The sequence below is a fragment of the Cornus florida genome, unplaced genomic scaffold, assembly GCF_030987335.1.
Source record: "Cornus florida cultivar Cherokee Brave unplaced genomic scaffold, ASM3098733v1 CherokeeBrave_3.0.0_Hap2_scaffold_186, whole genome shotgun sequence".
NCBI classification, from domain to species: domain Eukaryota; kingdom Viridiplantae; phylum Streptophyta; class Magnoliopsida; order Cornales; family Cornaceae; genus Cornus; species Cornus florida.
Window position 1 is genome coordinate 25698 of NW_026775678.1, and position 14882 is coordinate 40579.

The window sequence follows — 14882 nt, forward strand, 5'->3', positions numbered from 1 at the left end:
TCTTGGCTTCATTTTTTAATCACTTTCCTTTTCCTATGTTTGGAAAGTTCCTATCATAAGTTTTCTTCCTTTTCTTGTTCAACTGTGTGGTGTTTGTGGTGGCTTTTTGTATGGTTAGTGTTTATTTGGTGGACTTTTGCTTGGGTGATGGAGATGGAGAATACTATACTTGCTCAGTTCTAAGGAATGTCATTGACTTAAACCGAGAAGAAGCCCATTCAATTATTAGTTGATGATATCGCCCAAAGTGAACATCTTTGTCGTGCCAGTCTATTTGGACGGGTGTGGGCCTCCAAGACTATAACCTTAGTGGGAGCTAAGGTCACTTTTTGTAACGACCCGGTCATTTGCCTCCCTTTCCTTTTTCTTGAAATTTTACGAATGAATTTTTTTCGTTTAATTTTCTTTTCTGAGCTCTGTTTCGTGTCACTTAGTGTCATCTCGAGTGCTCGGAATTGGTTCCTAAGACTCTTTTCCTTGGATTGACAACTTCCTTTGAGGACCGAGTCATTTCACATTTTTCGTTTTTCGACACTATACGCTATTTCGTCCTTTTCCCTATTCTGTCTTATCTCCGTTTGTCAGTTTTTGGCACAACCTCACTTCTCATGCTCGGAGTTGGTTTTTGACTTCATGTGCCTTCATCTTGAGTGGTTTCCTCAAAATATGTATATTTACTTTTGCAAGAAAGTACTCTGGTTGCTCTCGGTGCCCACAGGGGCATGGATGCACAATTCTTTAGAATCTTTTTCATTTCTTGGAGTATTTTTCATAAATATATTTTGAAGATATTTTATTTCAGGGGCATCTAAGAAAATATCTTTTGGAAGATATTTTCATTTTGGGGCAGTTTTGTAGTTAACCCTTTTTGTAGGGGTCATTGTGCAATTAACGAAAGTTATTGCAAAATGTCTCGTCTGGAGCCTGGATCCTCGTACGGGATTCATTTTCACTTTTCGTTGACTCGTAAATTCATAGAATTTCCTTCTGGTCATTTTTCTCCAGTTTCAGATTTTCTAGACCCAATTGCCGCTGAACTTGTTCAGGGCATAACTTTCTGCTCGGGACTCAGTTTTCGACGCCGTTTCTTCCGTTATTCATATTTTATCATTTTGAATCTTTTTTGTTCACAAAGTTTTGCCATTTGAGCACATCTGCTCAAATTTTACTTTTTCAGACCCGGCAGGGCCCGTTCGGGGCACTTTTTGAGATTTCTATAAAAGGGGGTGAGATATTTCATTTTTCATCTTCTCCCCTCTTCATGCATGACCTGGAGCTCCCATGGCAGCCCAAGGGGTGCTGCCATCTTCTCTCTCCTCTTTTGGTTCACTTTTCCTTGATGGAAAGTCTTCGGCCTTAACGTTTGTTGTTCCCCTCGCCATGCTCTACCTTTCCCCCTTATTAGAATTCAGTTTTGACCATTTCTTGAGTTTGGTTTTGAGATCAAGTTATGATTTTGATGGGGCTTTGATGGGGGTTATATTCACGGCGTTGTCCCCGACAAAACCTAGTAGTTTCGTCGGATTCGGAGCCGTTCCATTTGATGGCTTTTGAGATTTTCATCTCAAATTGAGGTAGGGGATGTTCTAAGTTTAAATTCTTGTTATATAGCATGCTTGTGATGCTTATACAACTTGTTGGCATGATTAAATATAGAACCTAGAGATTTTATTATTTATTTTTCTGTTACGGGATCTGATTTTCCCGGTTGCTCATGACTTGGTTTAAACATGTAGCATGATTTTATATTGCCCTTTGATATGCTCATTGTCGTGTATTAAAATTGGAACATTTGAATAAGTATTAAAGATTTTATTTAATATTTATCTTAGGTGAAAGATTAATTCACATGGCCTTAACTAGCTTGAAATCAATATGTGTTAGAATATTATATTATGTCTTAGCATGATCTTCAACATAGTTGAATTTGAAAGTAATTGGAGGTGTTTTAAAAATTAGTAATTATTAATTAATTTGATTAATTAATTTGCCCCGAGTGCACTATTCACTCTATTTGAATTCCGACTTGATATTCTTGATCTACATGCCATATAGCTTCACATATATTTGATTTAGAATATTCGGTGAGGTTTTGAAACCTTTCATTTAATTAATTTCCTTGTTTAAGATTTAATCCTCATGGTGATATACAACTTGGAATTGAATTGTGGCATGTTAGAAAATTAGGCTTTGGTGTGATTGTTCACATATATTAAATTGGGATTAATTGCATGAGAATTGCAACATTTATTTTATATTTAACTTTAGTGAAAGTTTAATTTACATAGGTGTAACTTGCATGAAATAAACTTGTAATGTGATATTACATTAGTCCTTAGCATATTCTCTAAGATATGTTAAATTGAGAGCATTTGGTTAAGTTTGAAAATTTAGAGATTTTAATTAAAAGAATTAATTAAAATCTATTTTGTGGTCCTATTAGCTTAATTAAGATTTTAACTTGATATTTGTATTGGCCATGATTTGTTTACTAGTATATATTAATTGTAGACCATTTAAAGTTGCTTTAGAACCTTGGTAATTAAATTAGCATGATTTAATTAGAGTTCTACTTTGTTGTTCCAATAACCTAATTGAGTTTTAGAATGGATATAGGTGATGACCTTGCCATGCCCTTTAACATGTATTAAATTGAGGTTAATTGAAATTGAATCGGAAATCTAGAGAATTTAATTGTGTTTATCTATTTAAATTATATTAATGTGATCCATGATCTAGTTGTGTTTTAGAAGTGGTTTCTATATTCAAATCATGGACTTAGACTTGTTGTATATTCATTTGGTTATGTTTTGAACATTGGATAACATAGTTGCTATGTTTGTATTCATAAGAATATGTTTTCCTTATTGAATATATTGTTGCCTGGTGTAATGATTTGCACACTTCATGTTTAACATCTTTCATGCATAGTGTGTAACGAATCGCACACTGAAGATTCGACATTTATCATATCATATTAGTTGTGGATTTAGAGCATGTATTGTATAGGTTTCCAAATTTGGTTGTGCTTAGTAGATAGTTGATTATCTTGCATATTCCTGTCGATATATGCGTTGTTGCACAACTTGTTGATTTTGGAAACTTGGGGATGTCGTTGTTTGATTATGGCTAGGACGTGGTTCTAGTACGGGGTATAGTCCCTTTATATGGTCTAGTGCGCACATAGAGAGGTTACCCATGGGCTAGTAACCCTAAAGTAACTATGTTGTCGGTCTGACCCAGCGTGACGTCCGAGTATCCACTTTGTTTGATTTCGCATTTCATTTTCAAGTTGATAACTAGATGATGTTGTAACTTGTTGTTTCTTATTGGTCGTTCCATTTTAAGTTACAGGATGTTAACTTTATGAAATTGTACTTTATGCGTTGTATTGGAAGTTCCAATGTTGGTTAAATTGCATCGATATTGAAAATCGTGTTCGGACATTCTAATAAAGATTAGGATTGATCCTATTGATTCATTTATAACATAGACGTTAGGTGGCATGAACAACTACTGTTATTTTGTGCTTTAGATTCTAAGTTGATGGCTTTGAGAACTTAAACCTTGTTACATTGTATAACATGCTCTTTTGTTGTTGAATTTCATGGATAATGTGTGATACCCCCAGATTTCCGGATGCGGGTTAGCCAGGCCCACGCCCGATTACCCGAGGATATCAAATCAATTAGCAATTAACGAACACATAATACAATATAGAAAACAGGAATGAATAAAATTTTACTGAAAAGAAACTAAATGAAAATCCTTTATAAAAAACTTTAGAATAAATCTTATAAATAAGAACTAGTCTGTTACATCCAACTTCTCCAATTATAATACAACTCGGGAATCCATCTGGTGGACCCCTAATCAAAAGCCAATACTGGAAAGTGAACAACTAAAAAGAAGTCCACTGCTAAATCATGAAGAACCCCCTACATCGTCGGTAGAATGAGTATTCGTCTCTGCTCAGCACGAACAAGCTCTAAGACCTGGAACCGTCCCTTACCTGAAAAATAATAGTGGGTCAGGCCCACGAACAAGTTCTATCCTAACTACAATCCAAACAGAGACCCGATACGCAGATACATCCTAGACGTCTCAATCATATCTATATAGTCCGTAATAGATAAATATATATCCACACTACAGGACTCTCACTAACTATGCTGAGGGTCTCAACCTGAATAGAAGGTAACATGCAATACGCACCTGAGTGGGCATGACTACCTAAGCCTAACTGGGTATACCTCTACCAACATATCTAGCTACGCATCCTACTGCATATACGCACCCTAATCGTCGACTATGAGACTCAAGCTCAGATCGCGGTACCATAATTTATATATATAAATTCCCATCCAAACCAATGTAGTGCCGCTCAACTGATTCGTTGCCATGACACGACATAAAATTAGGATTTAAGTGTTTTAATTAAATCCCTACTCCAATTATATATATAAGTTCCTTCCAAATACAATGTTGAGCCGGTCAACTATTCGTTGCCAAAACACAACATATAAGTATGATTTAAATATTTTAATTAAATCCCTATCCTTCCTATTAACAGAAAATATAAACAACCATCCAATATGTCGTTCAACTATTTTAGTTGACAGGACATGAAACCATGTAGGATTTAACTGTTTTAGTTAATCCATTCCGTATGTATGAATGTGTTGGAATTAGTGTTTTGATCTAATCCGTCCCTCCGTATGTCACCGTCCCATACCGGTACATACCATGCATATGATCCGTAAATGATGCAACATTTTATGCAGTACATCAAACACATCCATATAATCCAAATAGATAATAAACAGAATTTAAATAGTTCATCATCTATAATCCAGAATCCATCCATGTAACTAACAAAACAAGATTTAATAGTTCATCAAGTTAATTATCCAGCATCCATCCAAGTAATTGACAGAAAATATATATATAATTAATTCTAGGCCAACATCCAATTAGATTAACAGAACCTAAGTATTAGTTTAGCAATTTAAGTCCAAACTATAACCCAAATAATTGCAGAAAGATGTTTAAAGGTTCAACAATTTAAATCCAAGAGTTAAACCATGTATTGTTTAACAGTTCAACGACTAACATCCAGAGCATGAATATATCAGTTTTAATAAATCAAAAACTCTATCATGCATATAAATAAGTTTTAAAATCATAATATTGTCCAAGAAATTGCTAAAATTAATTCTAGCAATTCAGTTCCTTTTATCCATCAATGGCATGCTACGTTGCATCTTTGCATACTATTTTATTGTTTTAGCACCGAATCATAAACTATGCTACAAGTCCAATTTGTTAATTAAAAGACTCCCTCATACATCTAAAATTTAATTTAGAATCATATTATAGCACCCTAAATTGTCAAATTAAAATTAGACAATTTAACTTCCTTCCAGCAGTTAACCGCGCACAAGTTGTTAAATAGGCACTGTTAAATCCATTAATACAAAGAGGGTATTTTATGCAATACAAGACCTTAATTACATCCTAAATTAATTATTGAAACCCCAATTAAAGTTTTAAAACTGTTCAGAAACCCCAAGAGCCTAAACAGTTTCTGAAAACTTACAGTACGCATCAAAATTAAAAGAGCCTGCTCTAAAAAAAAATAGACAAGGCTCAAACCAACATTGAGCCGGCTCCAAAAACTTTTGGAGCAGGCTCAAAGTGTTTGGAGCCGCCTCCAAAACATTTTGGAGCCGCCTCCAAAAAGGGGGAGCCCACTGTTCCGCTTCCTTCTTCGTTTCCGATGATCTGCTTCGACCCCGGCCACTTTTTACTCTTCAGTTGGTTTCTAAAACTAATCCTAAGGGTTTCATTAATACCAAATAGCATCCCAATGGTTTGGTTCGACAATTGAAATTTATTACAGTGATTTAAGACCTCTACCGATTCCTTATGCGTTAACATACAACTTGATCTTCGATTTGCAGACATAACTACAGGTAATACTAGAACATATACAGATAATCAAAACTGATCTTAACCATCCTATATATATTCCTTGACATCCTAATCCCTTGTTTATAATAATACGAATTAAATCATTCATTAAAACAGAACCAATCTGTAAGCTTAAAATAAACCAAACACACAAGTCATTCAAGAATTGTTTTAAACAACCATATATATACTGATAATCAACTTGACATATATTTCGCATGCCAGATTAGATTAAAATTCAATTAAAATCCTAGAAACATCTAGGTATGCACAGAACACAGGACAAAGGGATAGAGAGAGAATAAAACTTGCCTTAACCGTCTCTGAATTTTCCGATGAAATCTCCGACGACCGTTCCACCTCTGTTGCTCTTGGTTTTACCCACAAGCCAACCTCTGCTCCTCCTCCTCCTTGGTTCAGCCCTAGCCTAAGGCAAAACCCTAGACTTTCTCCCTTTATCTCTCTCTGTAATTCTCCCTGTAACTCTCTGTTTTTCTCTCTGTCAACACTGTACGTATATAGGGTTCTCAACCCTTTTTGAAGACATACTACCGTATATATATATAGGCACTAATCAAAACCCTAAGCCTAATCTTAATCCACCATAGAAAACCTAATTGAGGCCCAGTTTAGTCGGCGTGAGATAGTAAGAGACTAAACCCTATTTTTCATTACAACTAGGAATATTCCATTAATCCAATTAATTCCATTCAAAAACAAATAAAACATTTACACAATTAAAAACTATTTAATTTAATTAAAGAAAACAAACATATAAAGAAATAATCAGACAAGTCAATTAAATAACAATTTATCAATTAAATCAATTAAAAATACAAGTAAAGAAAACAATCTATTTAAATCCACAAATCAATTCAAACAACCCGTCATTCAAATGCCACACATAGCCACATAAGCACTTAAAAATAATAAAATAAATACTGAAAACAATAAAATAAATAATAAAATTCCGATTATATCCCTTCCAAAACTAGGGGTATTACATTCTTCCACCCTAACAAACGGAATTCCGTCCTCGGAATTCACGAAACCCTAAATTATTTTTATTAAAATTCATTTCCATTCCGTTGTGGATTCTGCCTCTGTGTATGGGCTCCACGTGATTCCAAATCCTGCTAGAAAAATTCATAGTTCTTATTATTAAGAAACACCATAAATGTACAACTCCTAGGTTGTATCTAACAACAACTCAATCCTACCCCATATATATTTTAGGGTAACAATCCTTATTCCTCCAAGTTCCATATAATAATTGCACCAATTTGGTATAAAATAACAAAAGCCAATACAGAATTGTACAATGAACTAAACACACATAGTCATAGCATGCATTGCATACGCATACCTTAGTTTAAAACCCACTTATCTAGATATACCAATTAACATGTCCTTACATCAACCGGTTTACCTAACCAATTATTTGAGGTCTCAATATACCTTAATCATCCTAGTACATTAGAATAAGTGACGAAAATTTACATCACACTTACTCCGACAACCTTAACAGAAATTAATCCTCCAGTACCTTAAGTTCTATCTGAATAAGGTAACACCTCCACTAAGATCAACCCCAATATTTGAAGTTGACTTCCTTAATTTCCTCGTCAACAGCCAGTGTCATTATTATACAGGCTAAAACTCCAACTGTGAACTCAACAACGAACCGAAAGATATTAATATCTTATTAGTTGTTGAAAGCGTCTACATCTATATACCCTTCCACCAAACAGAACTTAATTTAAAGTGTGAATCACCTCTTTGATGCATCGAAGTCATCCCATAATCCACTCTATCCATATGAACTAATGTTCTACTAGTTCAAATTAAACTAAAAATGGAGTTGATTTCATTAGAAATCAACCGGTATCCCATCCAGAATCCGGATCCTTTGGTAAAATCAGCAATCCCTCAACTAAATCATTGAAGGCAAAGTCAGTTTGTCCCTCCTCCTGATCCTCCAAAAAAAAATTTCCTCCACATCGTGAAGCATCATGCTTCCACCAGAATGCAGAATGAACTAAGTGTTGTGAACTTCAGTCCTTACATCCTCCTCTCAATCTATCTACTAAAAGTACCATTAGTCTGGTACCACCAGCTTTCGTATGCACCCATTGCTTACATCGAAGCATTATCAAAAGCTAACCCAGAAACTGTATCTATGCATCACCAGTTAGTGATAAACTTACCGAGAATAAAATTAATTGGTAATTCCATTTATCGAAGGTCAACTCATTATGACTTTTTCACACACAGTGTGCACCGCTTCCTTATATAGGTCTTCAGTCTCACCTTCCTATCCTTAACACACCCTACTTCTCTATTATGGGTAAGTGTCAAGTTAACTCATTGTCTCGTTTCAATTGAATTTGAAACCTTTCGCATCCTCCATATAGTCATCAATGTCGGAGCAACAGCTAATTGTTGCGAAAGATAACCCGAAAAAAAAATTTCACTTTTTTTTTTTTTTTTCAGTGTAGAAACTTTGTTCCTCCTCCAAGTGTAACACCAGCAACTCCTCCAAATGACACCCTCGTAAAATAATGTCTTGATTACGAATAGACTGCTAAAGATTTTATCAGCCCACTATCCTCTCTCAACGTCATTCTAATAAGTACCAACCAGTAGAAAATCCTCCATCTGAACCATAGTGGCATTACAGTGATCTTTACCTACCACAACCTCACGAATAACTAAGATACTAACAACCACCATTATTATAGTGTTGTAAAAACGAATCCCCACCTAGCGTTGAGCATATCAAACTAATCTATTTTTGATTATTTGACTCATTTTGATAGTTTAACTATCACATCCTAACTAGCATACCATATTGATGCATATCCAGATCCATTAGATTGGCTAGAAGTTTGTATTTCTGCTCAATCCTATGACCATACTTTCACAAATCCTAGCATACATAGCGCTATTATCCATGTCATCAACACAATAGTTGGTTGATCACATACTTGTGTTCCTAACCAATCCATACTCCCAATCCGGACTAATTAACAAAAATGAAACACGTAATAACAAAATTGAAACACATAACAATCAAAGATGAAACACGTAGTACACACAACACACAAAACAACCAAAATAAAATTCCACTTAAGACATATTCCATTCCTAGGAAGAAAACCTCCTTTGAACTCAAGTTCCCAAAAGTTCATTCCATAGTTTCGTTGGTAATTATCCAACCTTGAAACTTATCCATTAACCGTAGCTTAACCGCACAATCGTTTGCTTAAATAAATATCCAAAGGCTTATCCGTCATCCTCCTAATATACGGAATGCAAATCGTCTATCGTGGCTTTACAAACCAACTTAGAATGTCACAACCTAATCCCCATACTCTCCGGAATGTGATATAAAATCACGTCGTTGTTCTGGTAAGAACTCCATCTGGTTCCCAAACTCCTAAAGAGTACTTCGCAATTAACTCCCGGAGAGATGCTACGAAACTTTAACTATATGTAGATTGGTTCACACCAACTTCACTAGTACTATTCACTATACTACTAGTGAATGAGAGCACCCTCGTGCGATACTTCTTCTTCAAGCTTCAATATCCCCTTTCTTGGAGACGCTGATATCTCCTCCCTTAGGATCCTCTTCAGAATCCTACTCTTCGCTTGCCTCCTTTTAGAGATCACTCAAAGTTGTGTTGGCCCCGACATACGATGACCTAACACCTACACCTTAATCTGTTCGTGGCGTATACTTCCTAAGTAATGCCAACCTCGAAACTACCTTCGATCCCAAGTTCAGCTTCTGGCAAAGAACTCGACAACGTACTCCTTTACGCCTTTGGGTCTATATCGCTTTCGCCTTGAACCCCATCTTCCTCCTAGTGTCAACCATTCCATAACTATGGATAGAATTGACATTAGCTCCTCCTACCGAAAAGTAAAGTGAGTACAACGAATCCTAATATGGCTCTAAGTTTTAAGAGACACAACGCGGAAGTCCTATAACGAAAAACACTCCTAAGGACACTAGAACCTGGAGTGCTCTGATACCAACTGTGATACCCCCGGATTTCCGGATGCGGGTTGGCCAGGCCCATGCCCGATTACCCGAGGATGTCAAATCAATTAGCAATTAACGAACACAGAATACAATATAGCAAATAGAAATGAATAAAATTTTACTTAAAAGAAACTAAATGAAAATCCTTTATTAAAAACTTTAGAATAAATCTTATAAATAAGAACTAGTCTGTTACATCCAACTTCTCCAATTATAATACAACTCGGGAATCCATCTGGTGGACCCCTAATCAAAAGCCAATACTGGAAAGCGAACAACTAAAAAGAAGTCCACTGCTAAACCATGAAGAACCCCCTACATCGTCGGTAGAATGAGTAGTCGTCTCTGCTCAGCACGAACAAGCTCTAAGACCTGGAACCGTCCGTTACCTGAAAAATAATAGTGGGTCAGGCCCACGAATAAGTTCTATCCTAACTACAATCCAAACAGAAACCCGATACGCAGATACATCCTAGACGTCTCAATCATATCTATATAGTCCGTAATAGATAAATATATATCCACACTACAGGACTCTCACTAACTATGCTGAGGGTCTCAACCTGAATAGAAGGTAACTTGCAATACGCACCTGAGTGGGCATGACTACCTAAGCCTAACTGGGTATACCTCTACCAACATATCTAGCTACGCATCCTACTGCATATACGCACCCTAATCGTCGACTATGAGACTCAAGCTCAGATCGCGGTACCATAATTTATATATATAAATTCCCATCCAAACCAATGTAGTGCCGCTCAACTGATTCGTTGCCATGACACGACATAAAATTAGGATTTAAGTGTTTTAATTAAATCCCTACTCCAATTATATATATAAGTTCCTTCCAAATACAATGTTGAGCCGGTCAACTATTCGTTGCCAAAACACAACATATAAGTAGGATTTAAATATTTTAATTAAATCCCTATCCTTCCTATTAACAGAAAATATAAACAACCATCCAATATGTCGTTCAACTATTTTAGTTGACAGGACATGAAACCATGTAGGATTTAACTGTTTTAGTTAATCCATTCCGTATGTATGAATGGGTTGGAATTAGTGTTTTGATCTAATCCGTACCTCCGTATGTCACCGTCCCATACCGGTACATACCATGCATATGATCCGTAAATGATGCAACATTTTATGCAGTACATCAAACACATCCATATAATCCAAATAGATAATAAACAGAATTTAAATAGCTCATCATCTATAATCCAGAATCCATCCATGTAACTAACAAAACAAGATTTAATAGTTCATCAAGTTAATTATCCAGCATCCATCCAAGTAATTGACAGAAAATATATATATAATTAATTCTAGGCCAACATCCAATTAGATTAACAGAACCTAAGTATTAGTTCAGCAATTTAAGTCCAAACTATAACCCAAATAATTGCAGAAAGATGTTTAAAGGTTCAACAATTTAAATCCAACAGTTAAACCATGTATTGTTTAACAGTTCAACGACTAACATCCAGAGCATGAATATATCAGTTTTAATAAATCAATAACTCTATCATGCATATAAATAAGTTTTAAAATCATAATATTGTCCAAGAAATTGCTAAAATTAATTCTAGCAATTCAGTTCCTTTTATCCATCAATGGCATGCTACGTTGCATCTTTGCATACTATTTTATTGTTTTAGCACCGAACCAAAAACTATGCTACAAGTCCAATTTGTTAATTAAAAGACTCCCTCATACATCTAAAATTTAATTTAGAATCATATTATAGCACCCTAAATTGTTAAATTAAAATTAGACAATTTAACTTCCTTCCAGCAGTTAACCGCGCACAAGTTGTTAAATAGGCACTGTTAAATCCATTAATACAAAGAGGGTATTTTATGCAATACAAGACCTTAATTACATCCTAAATTAATTATTGAAACCCCAATTAAAGTTTTAAAACTGTTCAGAAACCCCAAGAGCCTAAACAATTTCTGAAAACTAACAGTACGCATCAAAATTGAAAGAGCCTGCTCTAAAAAAAAATAGAGCAGGCTCAAACCAAAATTGAGCCGGCTCCAAAAACTTTTGGAGCAGGCTCAAAGTGTTTGGAACCGCCTCCAAAACATTTTGGAGCCGCCTCCAAAAAGGGGGAGCCCACTGTTCCGCTTCCTTCTTCGTTTCCGATGATCTGCTTCGACCCCGGCCACTTTTTACTCTTCAGTTGGTTTCTAAAACTAATCCTAAGGGTCTTATTAATACAAAATAGCATCCCAATGGTTTGGTTCAACAATTGAAATTTATTACAGTGATTTAAAACCTCTACCGATTCTTTATGCGTTAACATACAACTTGATCTTCGATTTGCAGACATAACTACAGGTAATACTATAACATATACAGATAATCAAAACTGATCTTAACCATCCTATATATATTCCTTGACATCCTAATCCCTTGTTTATAATAATACGAATTAAATCATTCATTAAAACAGAACCAATCTGTAAGCTTAAAATAAACCAAACACACAAGTCATTCAAGAATTGTTTTAAACAACCATATATATACTGATAATCAACTTGACATATATTTCGCATGCCAGATTAGATTAAAATTCAATTAAAATCCTAGAAACATCTAGGTATGCACAGAACACAGGACAAAGGGATAGAGAGAGAATAAAACTTGCCTTAACCGTCTCTGAATTTTTCGATGAAATCTCCGACGACCGTTCCACCTCTGTTGCTCTTGGTTTTACCCACAAGCCAACCTCTGCTCCTCCTCCTCCTTGGTTCAGCCCTAGCCTAAGGCAAAACCCTAGACTTTCTCCCTTTATCTCTCTCTGTAATTCTCCCTGTAACTCTCTGTTTTTCTCTCTGTCAACACTGTACGTATATAGGGTTCTCAACCCTTTTTGAAGACATACTACCGTATATATATATAGGCACTAATCAAAACCCTAAGCCTAATCTTAATCCACCATAGAAAACCTAATTGAGGCCCAGTTTAGTCGGCGTGAGATAGTAAGAGACTAAACCCTATTTTTCATTACAACTAGGAATATTCCATTAATCCAATTAATTCCATTCAAAAACAAATAAAACATTTACACAATTAAAAACTATTTAATTTAATTAAAGAAAACAAACATATAAAGAAATAATCAGACAAGTCAATTAAATAACAATTTATCAATTAAATCAATTAAAAATACAAGTAAAGAAAACAATCTATTTAAATGCACAAATCAATTCAAACAACACGTCATTCAAATGCCACACATAGCCACATAAGCACTTAAAAATAATAAAATAAATACTGAAAACAATAAAATAAATAATAAAATTCCGATTATATCCCTTTCAAAACTAGGGATATTACATTCTTCCACCCTAACAAACGGAATTCCGTCCTCGGAATTCACGAAACCCTGAATTATTGTTATTAAAATTCATTTCCATTCCGTTGTGGATTCTGCCTCTGTGTATGGGCTCCACGTGACTCCAAATCCTGCTAGAAAAATTCATAGTTCTTATTATTAAGAAACACCATAAATGTACAACTCCTAGGTTGTATCTAACAACGACTCAATCCTACCCCATATATATTTTAGGGTAACAATCCTTATTCCTCCAAGTTCCATATAATAATTGCACCAATTTGGTATAAAATAACAAAAGCCAATACAGAATTGTACAATGAACTAAACACACATAGTCATAGCATGCATTGCATACGCATACCTTAGTTTAAAACCCACTTATCTAGATATACCAATTAACATGTCCTTACATCAACCGGTTTACCTAACCAATTATTTGAGGTCTCAATATACCTTAATCATCCTAGTACATTAGAATAAGTGACGAAAATTTACATCACACTTACTCCGATAACCTTAACAGAAATTAATCCTCCAGTACCTTAAGTTCTATCTGAATAAGGTAACACCTCCACTAAGATCAACCCCAATATTTGAAGTTGACTTCCTTAATTTCCTCGTTAACAGCCAGTGTCATTATTATACAGGCTAAAACTCCAACTGTGAACTCAACAACGAACCGAAAGATATTAATATCTTATTAGTTGTTGAAAGCGTCTACATCTATATTCCCTTCCACCAAACAGAACTTAATTTAAAGTGTGAATCACCTCTTTGATGCATCGAAGTCATCCCATAATCCACTCTATCCATATGAACTAATGTTCTACTAGTTCAAATTAAACTAAAAATGGAGTTGATTTCATTAGAAATCAACCGGTATCCCATCCAGAATCCGGATCCTTTGGTAAAATCAGCAATCCCTCAACTAAATCATTGAAGGCAAAGTCAGTTTGTCCCTCCTCCTGATCCTCCAAAAAAAAATTTCTTCCACATCATGAAGCATCATGCTTCAACCAGAATGCAGAATGAACTAAGTGTTGTGAACTTCAGTCCTTACATCCTCCTCTCAATCTGTCTACTAAAAGTACCATTAGTCTGGTACCACCAGCTTTCGTATGCACCCATTGCTTACATCGAAGCATTGTCAAAAGCTAACCCAGAAACTGTATCTACGCATCACCAGTTAGTGATAAACTTACCGATAATAAAATTAACTGGTAATTCCATTTATCGAAGGTCAACTCATTATGAATTTTTCACATACAGCGTGCACCGCTTCCTTATATAGGTCTTCAGTCTCACCTTCCTATCCTTAACACACCCTACTTCTCTATTATGGGTAAGTGTCAAGTTAACTCCTTGTCTCGTTTCAATTGAATTTGAAACCTTTCGCATCCTCCATATAGTCATCAATGTCGGAGCAACAGCTAATTGTTGCGAAAGATAACCCTAAAAAAAAATTTCACTTTTTTTTTTTTCAGTGTAGAAACTTTGGTTCCT